Source organism: Tursiops truncatus, chromosome 12 (assembly GCF_011762595.2).
Source record: "Tursiops truncatus isolate mTurTru1 chromosome 12, mTurTru1.mat.Y, whole genome shotgun sequence".
NCBI classification, from domain to species: Eukaryota; Metazoa; Chordata; class Mammalia; order Artiodactyla; family Delphinidae; genus Tursiops; species Tursiops truncatus.
The window spans coordinates 30,124,322-30,140,367 of NC_047045.1; the positions used below are offsets into that span (position 1 = coordinate 30,124,322).

A 16,046-nucleotide genomic window follows, 5' to 3' on the forward strand; every position below is an offset into this window, starting at 1 on the left:
GTAAAATACTGATGAATAACATATCAGTAAACATATATCTATCTATCTAATGGATAAGCGATTAAAAATACATTTATTAAAGCTAATTCATGAGAAATCAGTGCAAAGGAAGAAAAATTGTAGGCTGATTACTCATGAAAATAAATACAAAAGTTGCTAAGCAAACCAAATCTAGTAATGTATAAAAACTATACATTTGTCTCAGAAATAAAAGGTTGCTTAACATTAGACAATTATTATAGTTAAAATCTTAATAGCTTAAATGAGATAAATCATAGGGTCATATCTTCAGATACAAAAAAGAATTTCAACAAAATAGAGACTCCTAGTTTTAGTAAAACTAGGAACAAAAGGGACTTCCTAAAATCCATACAGGATATCTACAAAACTTCAAAGCAACTATGATTAATGGGAAAACATTGAAAGCACTGCCTTAGAATCAAGAAAACATAAGAATCTTTGCTATACAAAATTAATTCTTCATGAGAGTGTGGGTTTCCCTTAGTTATGTCAAAATGGAGGGAAAAAGTAAGAACCATTGTGGGAGCCAGAGGCAAACTGTTGGCTCTATCGTCTAATGGAGATGTGAGGAACTGGACTCACAACAAGTTAACTTTCTAGGAAAAGATGATGGTGGCAATGTTGATTACAGTCATAGTGATGATGATGGCTTTATACAGCACAGTTCCAAGTTAGTAATTTAGAGTATATTAATTAATTTTCCAGAATTTTTTGTGTATTTGTTATGTGCTAAGAAATGAAATATTACTCTTCCCAGGAATCAGAACACTGCAGTGCTACTTAATCAATAAATACTTTTGCTATATACGCTCTTCCTTTTTATTATGGAATGTCTGACTGTCTTTTGTAGAAAAAAATGTTTTCTTCTATTTAAAGTAATACGTAGAGCTAATTTTTTGTTTAGATAAGAAAAAGCAGACAGTAGACTTATAAATGTCTTATATAACATGACAGATTTTTCAGTAACATACATGTGCATTTTATGTTGGCTCCATTATTATTGCTTTTGCTACTTTGTGAAAGATCAGTTAACTACATTTATGGGGTCTATTTCTTGTCTCTCTATTTTGTTCCATTGATTTATTAGTCTGTTCTTTCACCAGTACCACACTATCTTGATGACTGTAGCTTTATTGTAAATTTTGAAGTCAAGTAGTGTCAGTCTTCCAGCTTTATTTTTCTCCTTCAATATTTTGTTGTCTTTTCTGTGCCTTTGCCTCTTCATATAAACTTAGGATCAGTTTCTCAATATCCACAAAATAACTTGCTGGGATTTTAATTGAGACTACATTGGATCTCTAGATGAAGTTGGGAAGAACTGATATCTTGACAATATTGAATCTTTCTATCCATAAACATGGAATGTCTTTCCACTCATTTAGTTCTTTGATTTCTTTTATCAGAGATTTAGTTTTCCTCATATAAATCTTGGACTGATTTTATTAGATTTGTACCTAAGTACTTAATTCTGGGGAAGGCTAATGTGCATGGCATCTTACTTCTGATTTCAAATTCCACTTGTTTATTGTTGTTATATAGGAAAGCAATTGACTCTTGTATATTAAACTTGTATTATACAACCTTACTATAATCTTTTATTAATTCTATTTTTTTCTATTCTTTTGGATTTTCTACATAGACAATCATGTCATCTAAAAACAGTTATATTTATTTCTTTTTAATCTACATATCCTTTATTTCCTTTCTTGTCTTATTGCATTAGATAGTAAGCTAATACTACATACTTCCAGAATGATGTTGAAAAGGAGTGGTGAGAGAGGACACTCTTGCATTTTTCCTGATCTTAACAGGAAAGCTTCAAATTTCTCACCACTAAGTAAGACGTTAGCTGTAGGTTTTTTAAAGTGCTCTTTATCTAGCTGAGAAAGTTCTCTATTTTTAGTTTGCTGAGATATGTGGTTTTATAATGTGGAGAATTTGGAATCTTACAGGTTCCATGGATAGGCTTCGGATTTTCTGTTAGCGCCATAGAATATTATGCATAAAAGTATTTTTCTATGGAGAAGGTCAACAGATTTATGAGATTCTTATATGAGATCTATCTAACCAGTTTTTTAAATAACCATATTCTTGGTCTCTTTTACTGCTAACTAACTTGATTCCTAACTTAATACCTGCTTGAACCTAGCAGTCCCTTCAAAATACACTTTGGAAGATTAGCCTTGGGCTGAATCGAAGGTAAAATAAACAGGAGAGACTGTTTCCTTGTATCTGTTTATTTATTTCAGACTTTGCCTTCATTCTGTTCATGTCAATTCAGACCCCTTTTTATTAGGGGAGAGATAGCAGAAACAAATATTCTTCCCTCAAAAATTTCCATATTTCTTCCAGCTAGTAATTAGTCTAATTTCAGTATTTTTGAGTGGAATTGTCAATCAGGACCTACGTGGTGACTAAGTGCCTCTTTTTCCTTTCCTGTTCCTTTTTTTTTTTTAAGTTGACAGGGTGATTGCTGAGAGCAAACTATATATAGTGTCCTATGTCAGGGACTAGATTGATATGATTGCTTCTGTTTAAAATTATATTTTGCACTCATGCAATTTTATTCTAAGAATTTATTTCATGAAATTTATTTTTAATAGCTTGCTTGTATTTTAATAATAATTTACACCCTTAATCCTTTAATGCAAATTATAACTTAAAAATTCTTTCACAATATCTACATCAAATCAGTTTCCCCACATGTCATTTGGTTCTAATTATTCAACTCCACCCTCAATTTTGCTAATTCTCTTGTGAGAATCTGTTTAAATTTTTAATGAGACTCTAAATGATCAATATTGGTGACCAATAATTATCATTACCAGAAATTGTGTATCTCACCCTTCTAATTCTCCTACTGGCTTCCTTACCTATTCCTCTCCTAAGATGATAACTTCTAAAAATAATGGGGAGCTTCAATTTGAGTTTAATGTACAAGTCAGCAGATCAGAAGAAATACTTATCAGTTTGAGCTATTTTTGTTGCATAATTGCAAAACCTGCCTCTAGTCTGTCCACCTGCAAAAGCCTTCTCTGTAATACTCTAAGCGTAATATAGCTAAAGCTTAAATATATCGTCTTGATATTTTTCACTGACTTTTTCTCACAGTCAGTTGATAGCATTTGAGATCCTCCATTCTCTACCCTTGAACTTATCCAGCCTCAGCTTTGCCTGCTCTGTGTGTCCACGTGCCTCTGGGCATCTAGAGCTGATTATACTCCCTCATTCTGCATTCACCACGCCATTGCTAATGCTGCTATCTCGGCCCAGATACCCTCCCCTCTGCCACTCTCCCTCTTCAACTTTTTGCCTAACTGCTACATGCTGTCAACACTCAGATTAGAACAAATATACTCGAAGAGGCTGTTTTGGAATCAACTTGGGCTAAGTTAAATTCCTTCCTTTTCAAAGCCCTGGCATCCAATGTGTTCTAGGTGTTATATAAGCTGAATAGTTTTCCTACAGTGTAGTAACATTGTTTCCAATCTGTTTCAAAGGGGCAGTCTCAGTTTAGATAAATACGTAATTTCATTCTTTACTTCAAATCCTATTCAAAACAAAATGATGTTAGAACATAAGGAAGTATTGCTCTCCTTGTATTCTCCCAAATCTCTTGATTTGACTGTACTATGTTTCTTTTTCTTCATTATGAAGATGCTAATTAAATTATGTAATAATAATAACTAATATAGATGTTATTAATCACAATTCATAACCTAAGATGAATAATAAATATAATTTTATTTTTCTGTAACTGGACCTACTTTCTGTCATGGGTCCTAATACAATGGATACCAAAAATGGATGGATATCAGGTTTTCTCTCCTCCTCTCTTTCAGGAGTCTCATCTGGGGAGAGGAACATCCAGGCCAGAGGTAAGAGGTTCTCAGCTGTCATTTCCTTACTATAGTCCACAGAGCCCCTTCTCTAGTTTAAACTGATGGATATTGGACCTTCTTGTACTATCTGCTTGACTTCTTCAGATTCACCTGCTCCCCTTGCCTTGTCAGCATTCCAGAATAAGAAAAGTGTATACATTGCGATTTGTGTCTTAAATGTAAATGCAACTCTATTTCTCATTTCTACTTTTAATTTTTTATTGTTTGCCTTTGTCTGGATATTTACTTATTTTATTATTTTAATCTTTCTAACTCTTTTTGTTTTAGATGTTTCTGTGATAAATATCATATGACCAAGATTTGTTTTTTATCTTTTCTGAGGTTTTTCCTCCTAAGAGAAATTTTTGTCATTAAATGTCATATCTGATATGTTTGTCTTAATTTCTGACATGTTTCAAGCTTTCTTTTTTTCTTTCAACCCATCCGTGCTGTTTCTTTCCAGTTTTCTTGTTTTTAATTTTTCTTGACATATTTTCTTCTTCTGTAAGTTAGAAACAATATCTATTGATAGCCCCTACATCCCCACTTTAAAAGATAAAATAAATTAACACGCAATTAATGACTTCCTTATTTCGCACTGCTGTTTTTGTCAATAAGATTTTGATATTTATGTATTATCTTTCTTTTAAAAAAGAGATTTCTATTTCTTTAATATAGTGATTATGAGGCATTTATGTTTATTAATCTTAATCAGCTGGAACACATTGTGAATTTTTCAAAGAGGTGTCCATGTATTACACTTCTTAAGAGCTTGTGTGCGTAATGATTTTATTTCTTTACTATGTTAAAATGGAACTTTTATTTCTTTACTACGTTAAAATGGAACTTTTTGATTATAGAATATTTAGACCAGAATTATTTCCTTTTGAAAATATAGACATTACCTTATTGTAAACTGGTATCTGGAGTTACTGAGAAGATGCTTGTAACTTGGTTGCTGCTAGGGTTATTATATATGGTGAATATAAAATGACCTCATGGAAAGAGTTCATAATGTCTTATGTTACTTTGTTGTATCAAAAGTACAAATAGAAAATAACTCTGAAACCAGATTCCTCTTGAAATGATATAAATGATCTCTCCCATCACAGAGTAGGTACACTGAAATAAGCATAAATCTTGATTTCTTTTCACATATAGTAATTCTCACTGTAGCTGGAATCTGGGATTAACCAGTAATACAAGAGGCACTATCTGGGTTGAAGAATAGAAATTTCAAGTAATGCTGAACTTATTGAGAGGAAAATGTGTAATAAGGGATTCAAGCCTCTTAACCACATGGCCACATTCCTGGGAACCTGGGGGAAAGCTGTAAAACTATGCTTTATAGAAGGAACTGTTTCCAGCGTGCCACCAAGCAGCACAATCTAATTTTGTTGGGAAAAGTGAAGGTCATTTAGGATTCAACTCATTCTAAGTATCAGCATCTTGAGATATTCTTTTGAAAACAGAGGTTCCTGGATCTTTTACTATTCTTCAGATCTACCTAATTCTTCTTTAATCTCTTTATCTACACTTCATGACTTCATTACTTGCTAACAGTATAGCCATCCTTAAGTTACTTGATGACTCTACATGTGTGTCTTCATTTAAAAATGAGGATAGTAATACTACCTACTACATATGTGAGATATGATATGAAATAATGCATGGAACATGGTCTGGGTTGTAGTAAGCATTCAGCACAATCAGCCATTACTTGTGCAAGATCCTAGATTGCTCTGTGTCGTGCTTGTGTGTGCGTGCCAGAAGGGGTATACAGATAAAAAGAAGCCAGAGAAATAGAGCTTTTCTTAAGTCTTTGACTTTAATAATCTGTTAATAAAGGATACTTTTTAAGTGTTTCAGAAAATTATTATCATACCACCAATTACCATATCGGTGTGGTTTGGGCTTAGTTCTGGGCCCTCTCTTATTCCCACCCCGCAGTGTTTCTTAGAGATCTCACCCATTTCTATTGCTTAAATTACCATTTACATGCCAGTGAAGCACACATTTACATATTTACTCTAGACAGCTTTTCTAGTTCCACATCTGAATATACAATTGCTTTAACTTTAAACTTAATATATAAAAATTCAGCTCTTCATGTTTCCCTTTAGATTTTCTGTCACCTGTGTTCCCTTTCTCATTGGTTCAGGCCCCCAAACCTGTCTGTTGTACTTCAATTCTTTCTCTCACTTTAAGAGCTCATGACTAATTTCTATGGATTCAACATTCTAAATACTTCTTAAAATGATCCTCTGGTCTCTATTCTTACCTCAGTTTAGGCTGTGATTATTGTCTTTTTCAAGGATGGGGCAGTGTCCTTTTAACTGATTTCCTTGTCCCAAGTCATGCCCTCTTCCTAATCATTCTCTAAAAAGTAGCCAGAGTGATCTTTATGAAACTCAAAGTTCATAATGCTACTCTCTTACTTAAAGAGCTTCAATAACTTTAGTTGCTGTTAGAATAAAATCCAGTCTCCTTAACATAGGCTAAGAAAGAGATTTTTCCTTAAGCCTGTCTCTTTTTCAGCTCTCACCTCTGCCCTCACACACACTCCACAATCCCGCTACGGTTACTTCTGTTAGTTCTTTGAACATGTCATGTTCTCCCTTACCTCCAGGGTTTTGAGCACTCTTCACCACACTTCATACCTCATTAACTTCTCCTAATTCTTCATGTTTCAATTGGATGTCACATTTTGGGGGTGAATAATGCTCTAATGTCCCAGGTTTAGGTTCTCCATATTCAGGTAATAGCAGCATGCTCCTGAAGTTTAATTTTATTTGTATATATCTCCTCAATTATAACCCAATGAAGGCAAGGCCCTTATCTGTGTGATTCATCAGTATATCCCCAGAGCCTAGTCTAGTGTCTAATAGGATGTAGCTACCAAAGATTCATGCCATGAAGCAAGGTGTTTGAGGATAATGGACAGCAAAACTTGTCTTGTTTCTCATCACTTAGCATGTTGCTCCATATTCATGCCCACTGACTAAAAAAGTGCATGATTATACCAAAAAAAACAAAAAACAAAAAACTTACTTGACTATATTCAATAGGACTCCAATGAGAAAATAAATAAGACTATTTTTTGGATGCTGCTTTCTTACTAATTTTTAAATGAGTTGTTATCTTTAATAACTGTAGGTTTAGATTCAGGTATATTTGTGTATCTCTGCTTAAAGTCATAGGTGCTTTATCACCAAAAGGGCAGACTACAAACTGTCTCGTGCACACAGATTTACCCAGCTCAATGCCTGGCACAAAATAAAATACATTTAAAAAAATAGGTAGTTAAAATGTTTATCTCTCTTTGGTCATACCATTTCTATTTTAAATTCTGCACTAACAGAGTTTATTGTCATATTGGAGGTGCTTTAGGTTACATTGGTCAATAAAATATGTACATAGAATGCCCTCTCTCATTGATCCAAAGCCTATTAAAATGTGAAGAAGTTACCTTTGAAAGTAAACTTTCAAATTCTATAGTAGGCTCTCCACCTTTTTAAAAAATTACCCAGACCTATGTTTACTTTAAAATAGTAGTTCTTAAACTTTTTGGTCTTAGGACCCTCTTTAACTCTTAAAATCTATTGAACATTCCAAAAATATTTTGTTTATGTGGATTACATCTAGCAATATTTATTTTCACTAGAAATTTCCTCTGTACATACGTGAAACAATGAAAATGCAAAGGTAAAATGACATCTTAGTATTATTAAAAGAGCTTTGACCTCATGGGTTCTCTGAAAGGGTCTTGGGGAAGCTAAGATTTCCTTGATCATACTTTGAGATATGCTGTTTTAATATATTACCATTTGACACTCTCCCAAGCATTGTAAACCATTCTATATTTCCATAGCTTTATAAGCATAATCTGTTGTAAGAAACACTTGAAAACTATTTCCTAAAGTATACCTTAGGATATGAATAGTCTTACTATGGAAATATTGCTCTCCATTCCATTAAGTTAGAGAAAAACGCAAGCAAAGGTCAAAGCCCTTCTGCATTGCAGGACTTCCCAGGACCTTTATAATGATAATTTGCGTTAGACATTTTCAACTATGAGATATCATATTCAGGATTCTTAAATTTACTTTACTTGACTGAATTTTTGCAGAACATCTTATAGGAATAATGATATAAAGGGTAAAGAATAAAACAATCTGAAATTTATACAATGTTGCCACTTTATTTTTCAAACACAGAAACTCTCACATTGATTATTTGCATACTTTGTTTAAATATCACAATCCAGATATCATACTTAGGAATTTTGGATTATTGATTGGAAGAGTTCACTTGCATTTTGTGCATTAGTTAATCAAGTTTCTGTTTTGAAATATATCCAGCAACTCACTTCAGGACCTTTTCTAATCCATTTGTTTAAGTCTCCAATGATTTCACTATTCCCTCCATCTACCAACACTGCTGAAATGCCATAGCCTTGTGATTAAAGGCTACAGTTGTTCTTTTCATCTATCACCCTCGAGTTTACTTTTAATAAAACAGTCACTTGCAGGTTGAGAGGGATTGAGCAGAGAGTGATAAGATGTATCCTTATAATAAGGGAGGCTTTTCTCCTCCCCCTCCATTGCTGTCCTCCTTGCAAACATTTATTCAGGTAGACAGGTTCTGGATATTAGATGAGGTGGAGGAGAAATATTATTCTCTGCCTTCTCTGTAGTTTTCACTTTCACTACTTAGAAAAAAAATTATTTTAGTCAAAGGGGAAATGATCATGAACTTGAGTGAACTCCAAGGCAGAATTTTGACAAACGACTCCAGATGGATGTACGCTAAAGTTGTTTAGGATTTTAAATAACTTATGATTCAAATCCACTTGAGAAATGCTGGGTTAAAAAGAGCTAAATAGATTCATTTGCTGTGGAACCTCTCAGAGCTGTTCACCTGATAGTGTGAGTTATCAACTGCCCAGAGAAGGGTAGAATATATAGGGTACCCAAATGTACCTAATGATGTAAAATTTAATAGGAGAATGTCTCAAAGTAGAGTGCTGCAGTGTAATATTTTAGAAACAGTTGTTCTAGACTGAAGTGAGTATTCTACAGTGGTTAAGCATGGGGAAATTATGTGGCTCTCCCTGTTATTTGTTTTAAATTTCCTGCACTGTTAGAAATATATTTTTAATTATTTTATTATGGATAGAAATGTGTTAGGAAAACTATTGTTTGATTCACTGATATTCGCATATATTATAGAAATGGGAAGGGAGGAAATGTTCTAGGTTTTCAAGTCAAGTAACTGTAACACCACTTGATTCAAATAGAAAATACTCCACTTATACTCGACATTAGGCTAAAATCAGATTGATGAATAAGCACTTACTTTTAGAATCCCAGCTAAAGTGTGGCCAGCAATTTTCATTGAGTTGAATATGCACAGGCTGATTTCAGGGTGGTGAAGGGAATTGGTCTTCTTTCACAGTATCTATAAACAGAGCTTGAATCCAGCTGACTAGAGCCTGAGAACATGCTAGGGTACTTCATATTCAGTACACAGCCCTGTAAAGAGAAGAAAAATGAGCCTTGTCCAAAACTCTTACCTCAGCACCCACTGGCAAAAGTAAAATGTAAGCTGGGGACCAGGTCTCTTTGAAGCTGATTTTTTAAAAAACTCTTTAACAGGCCTCTGGTGGTTACAGATATTGATCGTCAGAAAGTAATCTGTTCAGGTTTGGGGGCATGCCAGTACAAATTGTGGAATGCATTCCTTCCTCTCCAAGGACATGTTGAGCTTTTTATATTGTCTATACTGGTTCACTTGTCAACTGTCTACCCTATTTGACATGAATTATTTTCTACCTTCTGTGAATGTGTAATTAAATATATTTTAAATATAGGAAATTTTATTAATATAGAATCTGTAGCTTGAGTCAAAGCATTCTTTTCTTCTTTTTTAACCCTCATTTTTCTTCCATAATTATTATTTGATTCCCTCTGGCTGCCTGCTACTTATTTGTAGTAGTACCATTCATCCATTGAGACCTTTCCATCTGTCACACAGCTTTGCTTTCTTTCCCCAGAAGCTTTATTCTCCTACTGTGCCATGTTTACTTTTTTTTTCCTTTTTCCCCTTTTTTGTCTACTAGTTGAATTGAGCATTCTTTTGTGCAGGTGTTTTCACCTTTTTTTTTTTTTTTTTGGTTATTTTAAAGATTTAAACCAGGCAAATGATGCTGAATTAGATAAAAGTGACACTCAGAAGGGGCATGTTTGCTAATCTTCAAAGACTGATATAATTTTTAAAATTCCACATGTCTTTGTTCTGATATGTAAAGGTAGAATTGGAGTAGACCCAATAAAATTCTGAATGTTAAGTGAGGTGGTAGGAATTGTTTCAATCAGTCTTTGCATATGGGTAAACAATTAGACTGATATTTTACTCTCCATGTGTATATTTATATATTTACTATGTGTAATTGCTGATTAAAAGCTTACTTACTGTGAACTTCAATGCTTAGAAGCACTTAAACATAAAGATTAACCTTTCTGGATACGACTTTACCTCGGAGCTTACCATCAAGTTCTATTAAAGAGTAGGAATCTTCTGCCTAGAGAACAGATTATAGCGGTATGAAGATAAATGTGAGCATTCATGAGAAATTAAATTAATGAAAAGTCTCCATTGTGCTTATATTATTGGAGAAATTTCATTAATTCTGTTATGGTTTGTTATTCGGAGCTTACCATCAAGTTCTATTAAAGAGTAGGGATCTTCTGCCTAGAAAACAGATTCTAGGGGTATGAAGATAAATGCCAGCATTCATGACAGATTAAATTAATGAAAAGTCTCCATTGTGCTTATATTATTGGAGAAATTTCATTAATTCTGTTATAGTTTGTTATTCCCATTCAACTCAAATATAACTTAGCCCCCTTTCTGAGGTTTGCAGGTGACCAGCACCACATTTCTCAAACTGCCATTGTTTTACCTGGTGTTGAACCCACTTCGTAAGGGGATATATGCTAAGCAAAAGGGACAGCTTCTGCTGTCAAGGGGCTCACAGTCTGTTTGAAGGAGGAAGAATACTGACTTTTCATTTAAAGCATTCAGGGCATTAAGAATATGTTTACTGAGAGATGATAGATTATGTTCTGATCACACCTGGTTAGTGTCAGGAAAGAAAAGAATCCTGAAGTATTTTAAAATAGTTTTTTAAGGAGATCAGAGGATAGAATGGAACGATGATACTACCAATCCAGAGAGTAGCAGGTAGAGAGATATGTGGGGGTGTGGGGGGGAGTAAGTAGTTTAGAAGAGAAGTGTGCAGACTTTTTATTTTTTTTAAGACAGAAATAAGAGATGTAACTGAAAACCTTAATAATTACTGACAGCTGACTCTATCTCAGTCCCTGAACAACTAAAGATAATGAGTCAGAGTCCTTGCCTATAAGAAATTCATAATCTAGTAGTGGATGTAAGACAAATATGTAAATCATTTTATTAGAACCCAAAATCCTATAAGAGATATACTGATATTTTTTTCCTGAACTATGATAAAGTATCCTATTATCAGAACAGCCTTTGCTTGGAGAACAATATAAAAGCTATTGGAAATACAAAAACTAGCTGACTGGAGGCATTGTAGAGAAACCAAAGTAGGCAGGTTTTGAAGAGCTAAGGTCTTAGGAAAAGGAAAACATATTGAGGTGAAATTGATATTCTGTGCCACTGTTGTCCTTGAGGGATTTGCAGATTCCTAAACATTGTAAGATGGGAGTCCGAGAAATCAAGAAGAATAAGCAGAGATTTTTTGCAGTTTCACCTTGCTGAGGGGCAAAAATAGGAGATCAAGTCCTGCCAAGGAGAAAGGACCTTGAAAAAAAATTTCAAAATTTTCTCACAAATTTTGAAACCCAGTCTCAAATCATCTCACTCCTAAGTAGATGGTCTGTTCTACTCAAACTGCCTGCCTGGAAAAAATATTATAACATGATACAGAGACTTTAAATCTTTATACTCTATATCTGGAATTCAGTTGAAAAAAAAATACCATACATCCTTAAGAGATAGAAAAAAATAAACAAAATCCCAGAAAGAAACAAACAGAAGAAAGAGGGCCACAGATCATGAAATACTGAAATTTAGGATAAATAATTTTAAAGTATTTGCAATTAATACTTTTAAGAAAATAAAAATTCTCTTGAGTACTTCATACAGAATGGAATTAATAAATAGGAATCTGATGAATGTTCTAGAATTATAAAATATAGTCTCTGAAAAAAAAATTAAATGTTTGATGGAAGAAACTCTGAGTGGGCAGTGTCTGTCCTAATCACCTCTGTACTCCCCACTACATGGTACTGAGCCTGGTATATGGTGGGGCTAATCACTGCATTATCTGTTGAATGGGTGGGTACTTGAATGAGTACAGCCAAATGTACTAACAAAAAAAGCACTGAACTTAATCACTCAGTATAAAAAAGTCAAACAAAAGAAAGAAAGGAAAGAAGAAACAAAACCATGTGGAAGAAATAGAAAATGAAAAACAAATTGCTAGATTAAACCTAACCATATTGATTATTATATTAAATGTAAATGGCTAAACAACTCAATTAAAAAGCAGGAATAGGATTGGTTGAAGATGGTGGAGTAGAAGGACATGCTCTCACTCCCTCTTGCAAGAGCACTGGAATCACAACTAACTGCTGAACAATCATCGACAGGAAGACACTGGAACTCACCAAAAAAGATACCCCACATCCAAAGACAAAGGGGAAGCCATAATGAGACTGTAGGAGGGGCGCAATCACAATAAAATCAAATCCCATAACTGCTGGGTGGGTGACTCACAAACTGGAGAACACTTATACCACAGAAGTCCACCCACTGGAGTGAAGGTTCTCAGTCCCAGGTCAGGCTTCCCAACCTGGGTGTCCCGCAACGGGAGGAGGAATTGCTAGAGAATCAGACTTTGAAGGCGAGTGGGATTTGATTGCAGGACTTTGACAGGAATGGGGGAAACAAAGACTCCACTCTTGGAGGGCACACATAAAGTAGTGTGCGCATCAGGACCCAGGGGAAGTAGCAGTGACTCCACAGGAGACTGAACCAGACTTACCTGCTAGTGTTGGTGGGTATCCTGCAGAGGCGGGGGGCGGCTGTGTCTCACCATAAGGACGGACACTGGCAGCAGAAGTTCTGGAAGTACTCCTTGGTGTGAACACTCCCAGATGCCACCATTAGCCGAACAAAGAGCCCAGGTAGGCTCCAGTGTTGGGTCGCCTCAGGCCAAACCAACAAGGAGGGAACCCAGCCCCACCCATCAGCAGACAAGCGGATTAAAGTTTTACTGAGCTCTGCCCACCAGAGCAACATCCAGCTCTACCCACCACCATTCCCTCCCATCAGGAAACTTGCACAAGCCTCTTCGATAGCCTCATCCACCAGAGGCCAGACAGCAGAAGCAAGAAGAACTATAGTCCTGCAGCCTGTGGAATGAAAACCACATTCACAGAAAGATAGACAAGATGAAAAGACAGAGGGCTATGTACCAGATGAAGGAAAAAGATAAAACCCCAGAAAAACAAAATGAAGTGGAGATAGGCAACCTTCCAGAAAAATAATTCAGAATAACGATAGTGAAGATGATCCACGACCTCGGGAAAAGAATAGAGGCAAAGATAGAGAAGATGCAAGAAATGTTTAGCAAAGACCTAGAAGAATTAAAGAACAAACAAACAGAGATGAACAACAGAATAACTGAAATGAAAAATATACTAGAAGGAATCAATAGCAGAATAACTGAGGCAGAAGAATCGATAAGTGACCCGGAAGACAGAACAGTGGAATTTACTGCTGTGGAACAGAATAAAGAAAAAAGACTGAAAAGAAATGAAGGCAGCCTAAGAGACCTCTGGGACAACATTAAATGCAACAACATTTGCATTATAGGGGTCCCAGAAGGAGAAGAGAGAGAGAAAGGACCCAAGAAAATATTTGAAGAGATTTAGTTGAAAACTTCACTAACATGGGAAAGGAAATAGCCACCCAAGTCCAGGAAGTGTAGAGTCCATGCAGGATAAACCCAAGGAGAAACACGCTGAGACACATAGTAATCAAATTGGCAAAAATTAAAGGCAAAGAAAAATTATTGAAAGCAGAAAGAGAAAAATGACAACTAACATACAAGGGAACTCTCGTAAGGTTAACAGCTGATTTCTCAGCAGAAACTCTACAAACCAGAAGGGAGTGGCATGACATATTTAAAGTGATGAAAGGGAAGAACCTATAACCAAGATCACTCTACTGGGCAAGGATCTCATTCAGATTGGATGGAGAAATCAAAAGCTTTACAGACAAGCAAAAGCTAAGAGAATTCAGCCCCACCAAACCAATTCTACAACAAATGCTAAAGGAACTTCTCTAAGTGGGAAACACAAGAGAAGGAAAAGGACCTACAAAAACAAACCCAAAACAATTAAGAAAATGGTAATAGGAATATACATATCGATAATTACCTTAAACGTGAGTGGATTAAATGCTCTAACCAAAAGACACAGGCTCACTGAATGGATACAAAAACAAGACCAATATATATGCTGTCTACAAGAGACGCACTTCAGACCTAGGGACACATATAGACTGAAAGTGAGGGGATGGAAAAAGATATTCCATGCAAATGGAAATCAAAAGAAAGCTGTAGTAGCAGTACTCATATCAGATAAAATAGACTTTAAAATAAAGAATGCTACAAGAGACAAAGAAGGACAGTACATAATGATCAAGGGATCAATCCAAGAAGAAGACATAACAACTATAAATATATGTGCACCCAACACAGGAGCACCACAATACATAAGGCAACTGCTAACGGCTCTAAAAGAGGAAATCGACAGTAACTGAATAATAGTGGGGGATGTTAACACCTCACTTACACCAATGGATAGATCATCCAAATAGAAAATTAATAAGGAAAAACGAGCTTTAAATGACACAATAGACCAGATAGATTTAATTGATATTTATAGGACATCCAAAAATAGCAGATTATACTTTCTTCTCAAGTGTGCATGGAACGTTCTCCAGGATAGATCACATCTTGAGTGACAAGTCAAGCCTCAGTAAATTTAAGAAAATTGAAATCAAATCAAGCATCTTTTCTGACCACAACGCTATGAGATTAGAAATAAATTACAGGGAAAAAAACGTAAAAAACCACAAACACATGGAGGCTAAGTAATACGTTACTAAATAACCAAGAGATCACTGAAGAAATCAAAGAGGAAATCAAAAAATACCTAGAGACAAATGACAATGAAAACACGACGATCCAAACCCTATGGGGTGCAGCAAAAGCAGTTCTAAGAGGGAAGTTTATAGGAATACAAGCCTAACTCAGGAAACATCTCAAATAAACAATCTAACCTTACACCTAAAGAAATTAGAGAAAGAAGAGCAAACAAAACCCAAAGTTAGCAGAAGGAAAGAAATCATAAAGATCAGAGCAGAAATAAATGAAATAGAAACAAAGGAAACAATAGCAAAGATCAATAAAACTAAAAGCTGGTTCTTTGAGAAGATAAACAACATTGATAAACGATTAGCCAAACTCATCAAGAAAAGAGGGAGAACACGCAAATCAATAAAATTAGAAATGAAAAAGGAGAAGTTACAACAGACACCGCAGAAATACAAAGCATCCTAAGAGACTACTACAAGCAACTCTATGACAATAAAATGGACAACCTGGAAGAAATGAAAAAAATTCTTAGAAAGGTATAACCTTCCAAGACTGAACCAGGAATAAATAGAAAATATGACCAGACCAATCACAAGTAATGAAATTGAAACTGTGATTAAAAATCTTCCAACAAACAAAAGTCCAGGACTTGATGGCTTCACAGGTGAATTCTATCAAACATTTAGAGAAGAACTAACACCCATCCTTCTCAAACTCTTCCAAAAAATTGCAGAGGAAGGAACACTCCCAAACTCATTCTATGAGGCCACCATCACCCAAAGCCAGACAAAGATACTACAAAAAAAGAAAATTACAGACCAATATCACTGATGAATATACATGCAAAAATCCTCAACAAAATACTAGCAGACAGAATCCAACAACACATTAAAAGGATCATACACCATGATCAAGTGGGATTTATCCCA

At 35.0% G+C, this 16,046-nt stretch overlaps 1 long non-coding RNA gene across 1 annotated transcript in view; it reads left to right on the plus strand.

Moving 5' to 3' along the window:
- LOC141276083 (uncharacterized) overlaps positions 1–16,046 on the plus strand; it is a 134,121-nt gene that overhangs the window by 72,748 nt on the left and 45,327 nt on the right. Inside the window, exon 4 of the long non-coding RNA XR_012325022.1 lies at positions 3,864–3,899. This is a non-coding gene — a long non-coding RNA (uncharacterized lncRNA). The remainder of the gene's footprint in view (positions 1–3,863; positions 3,900–16,046) is intronic.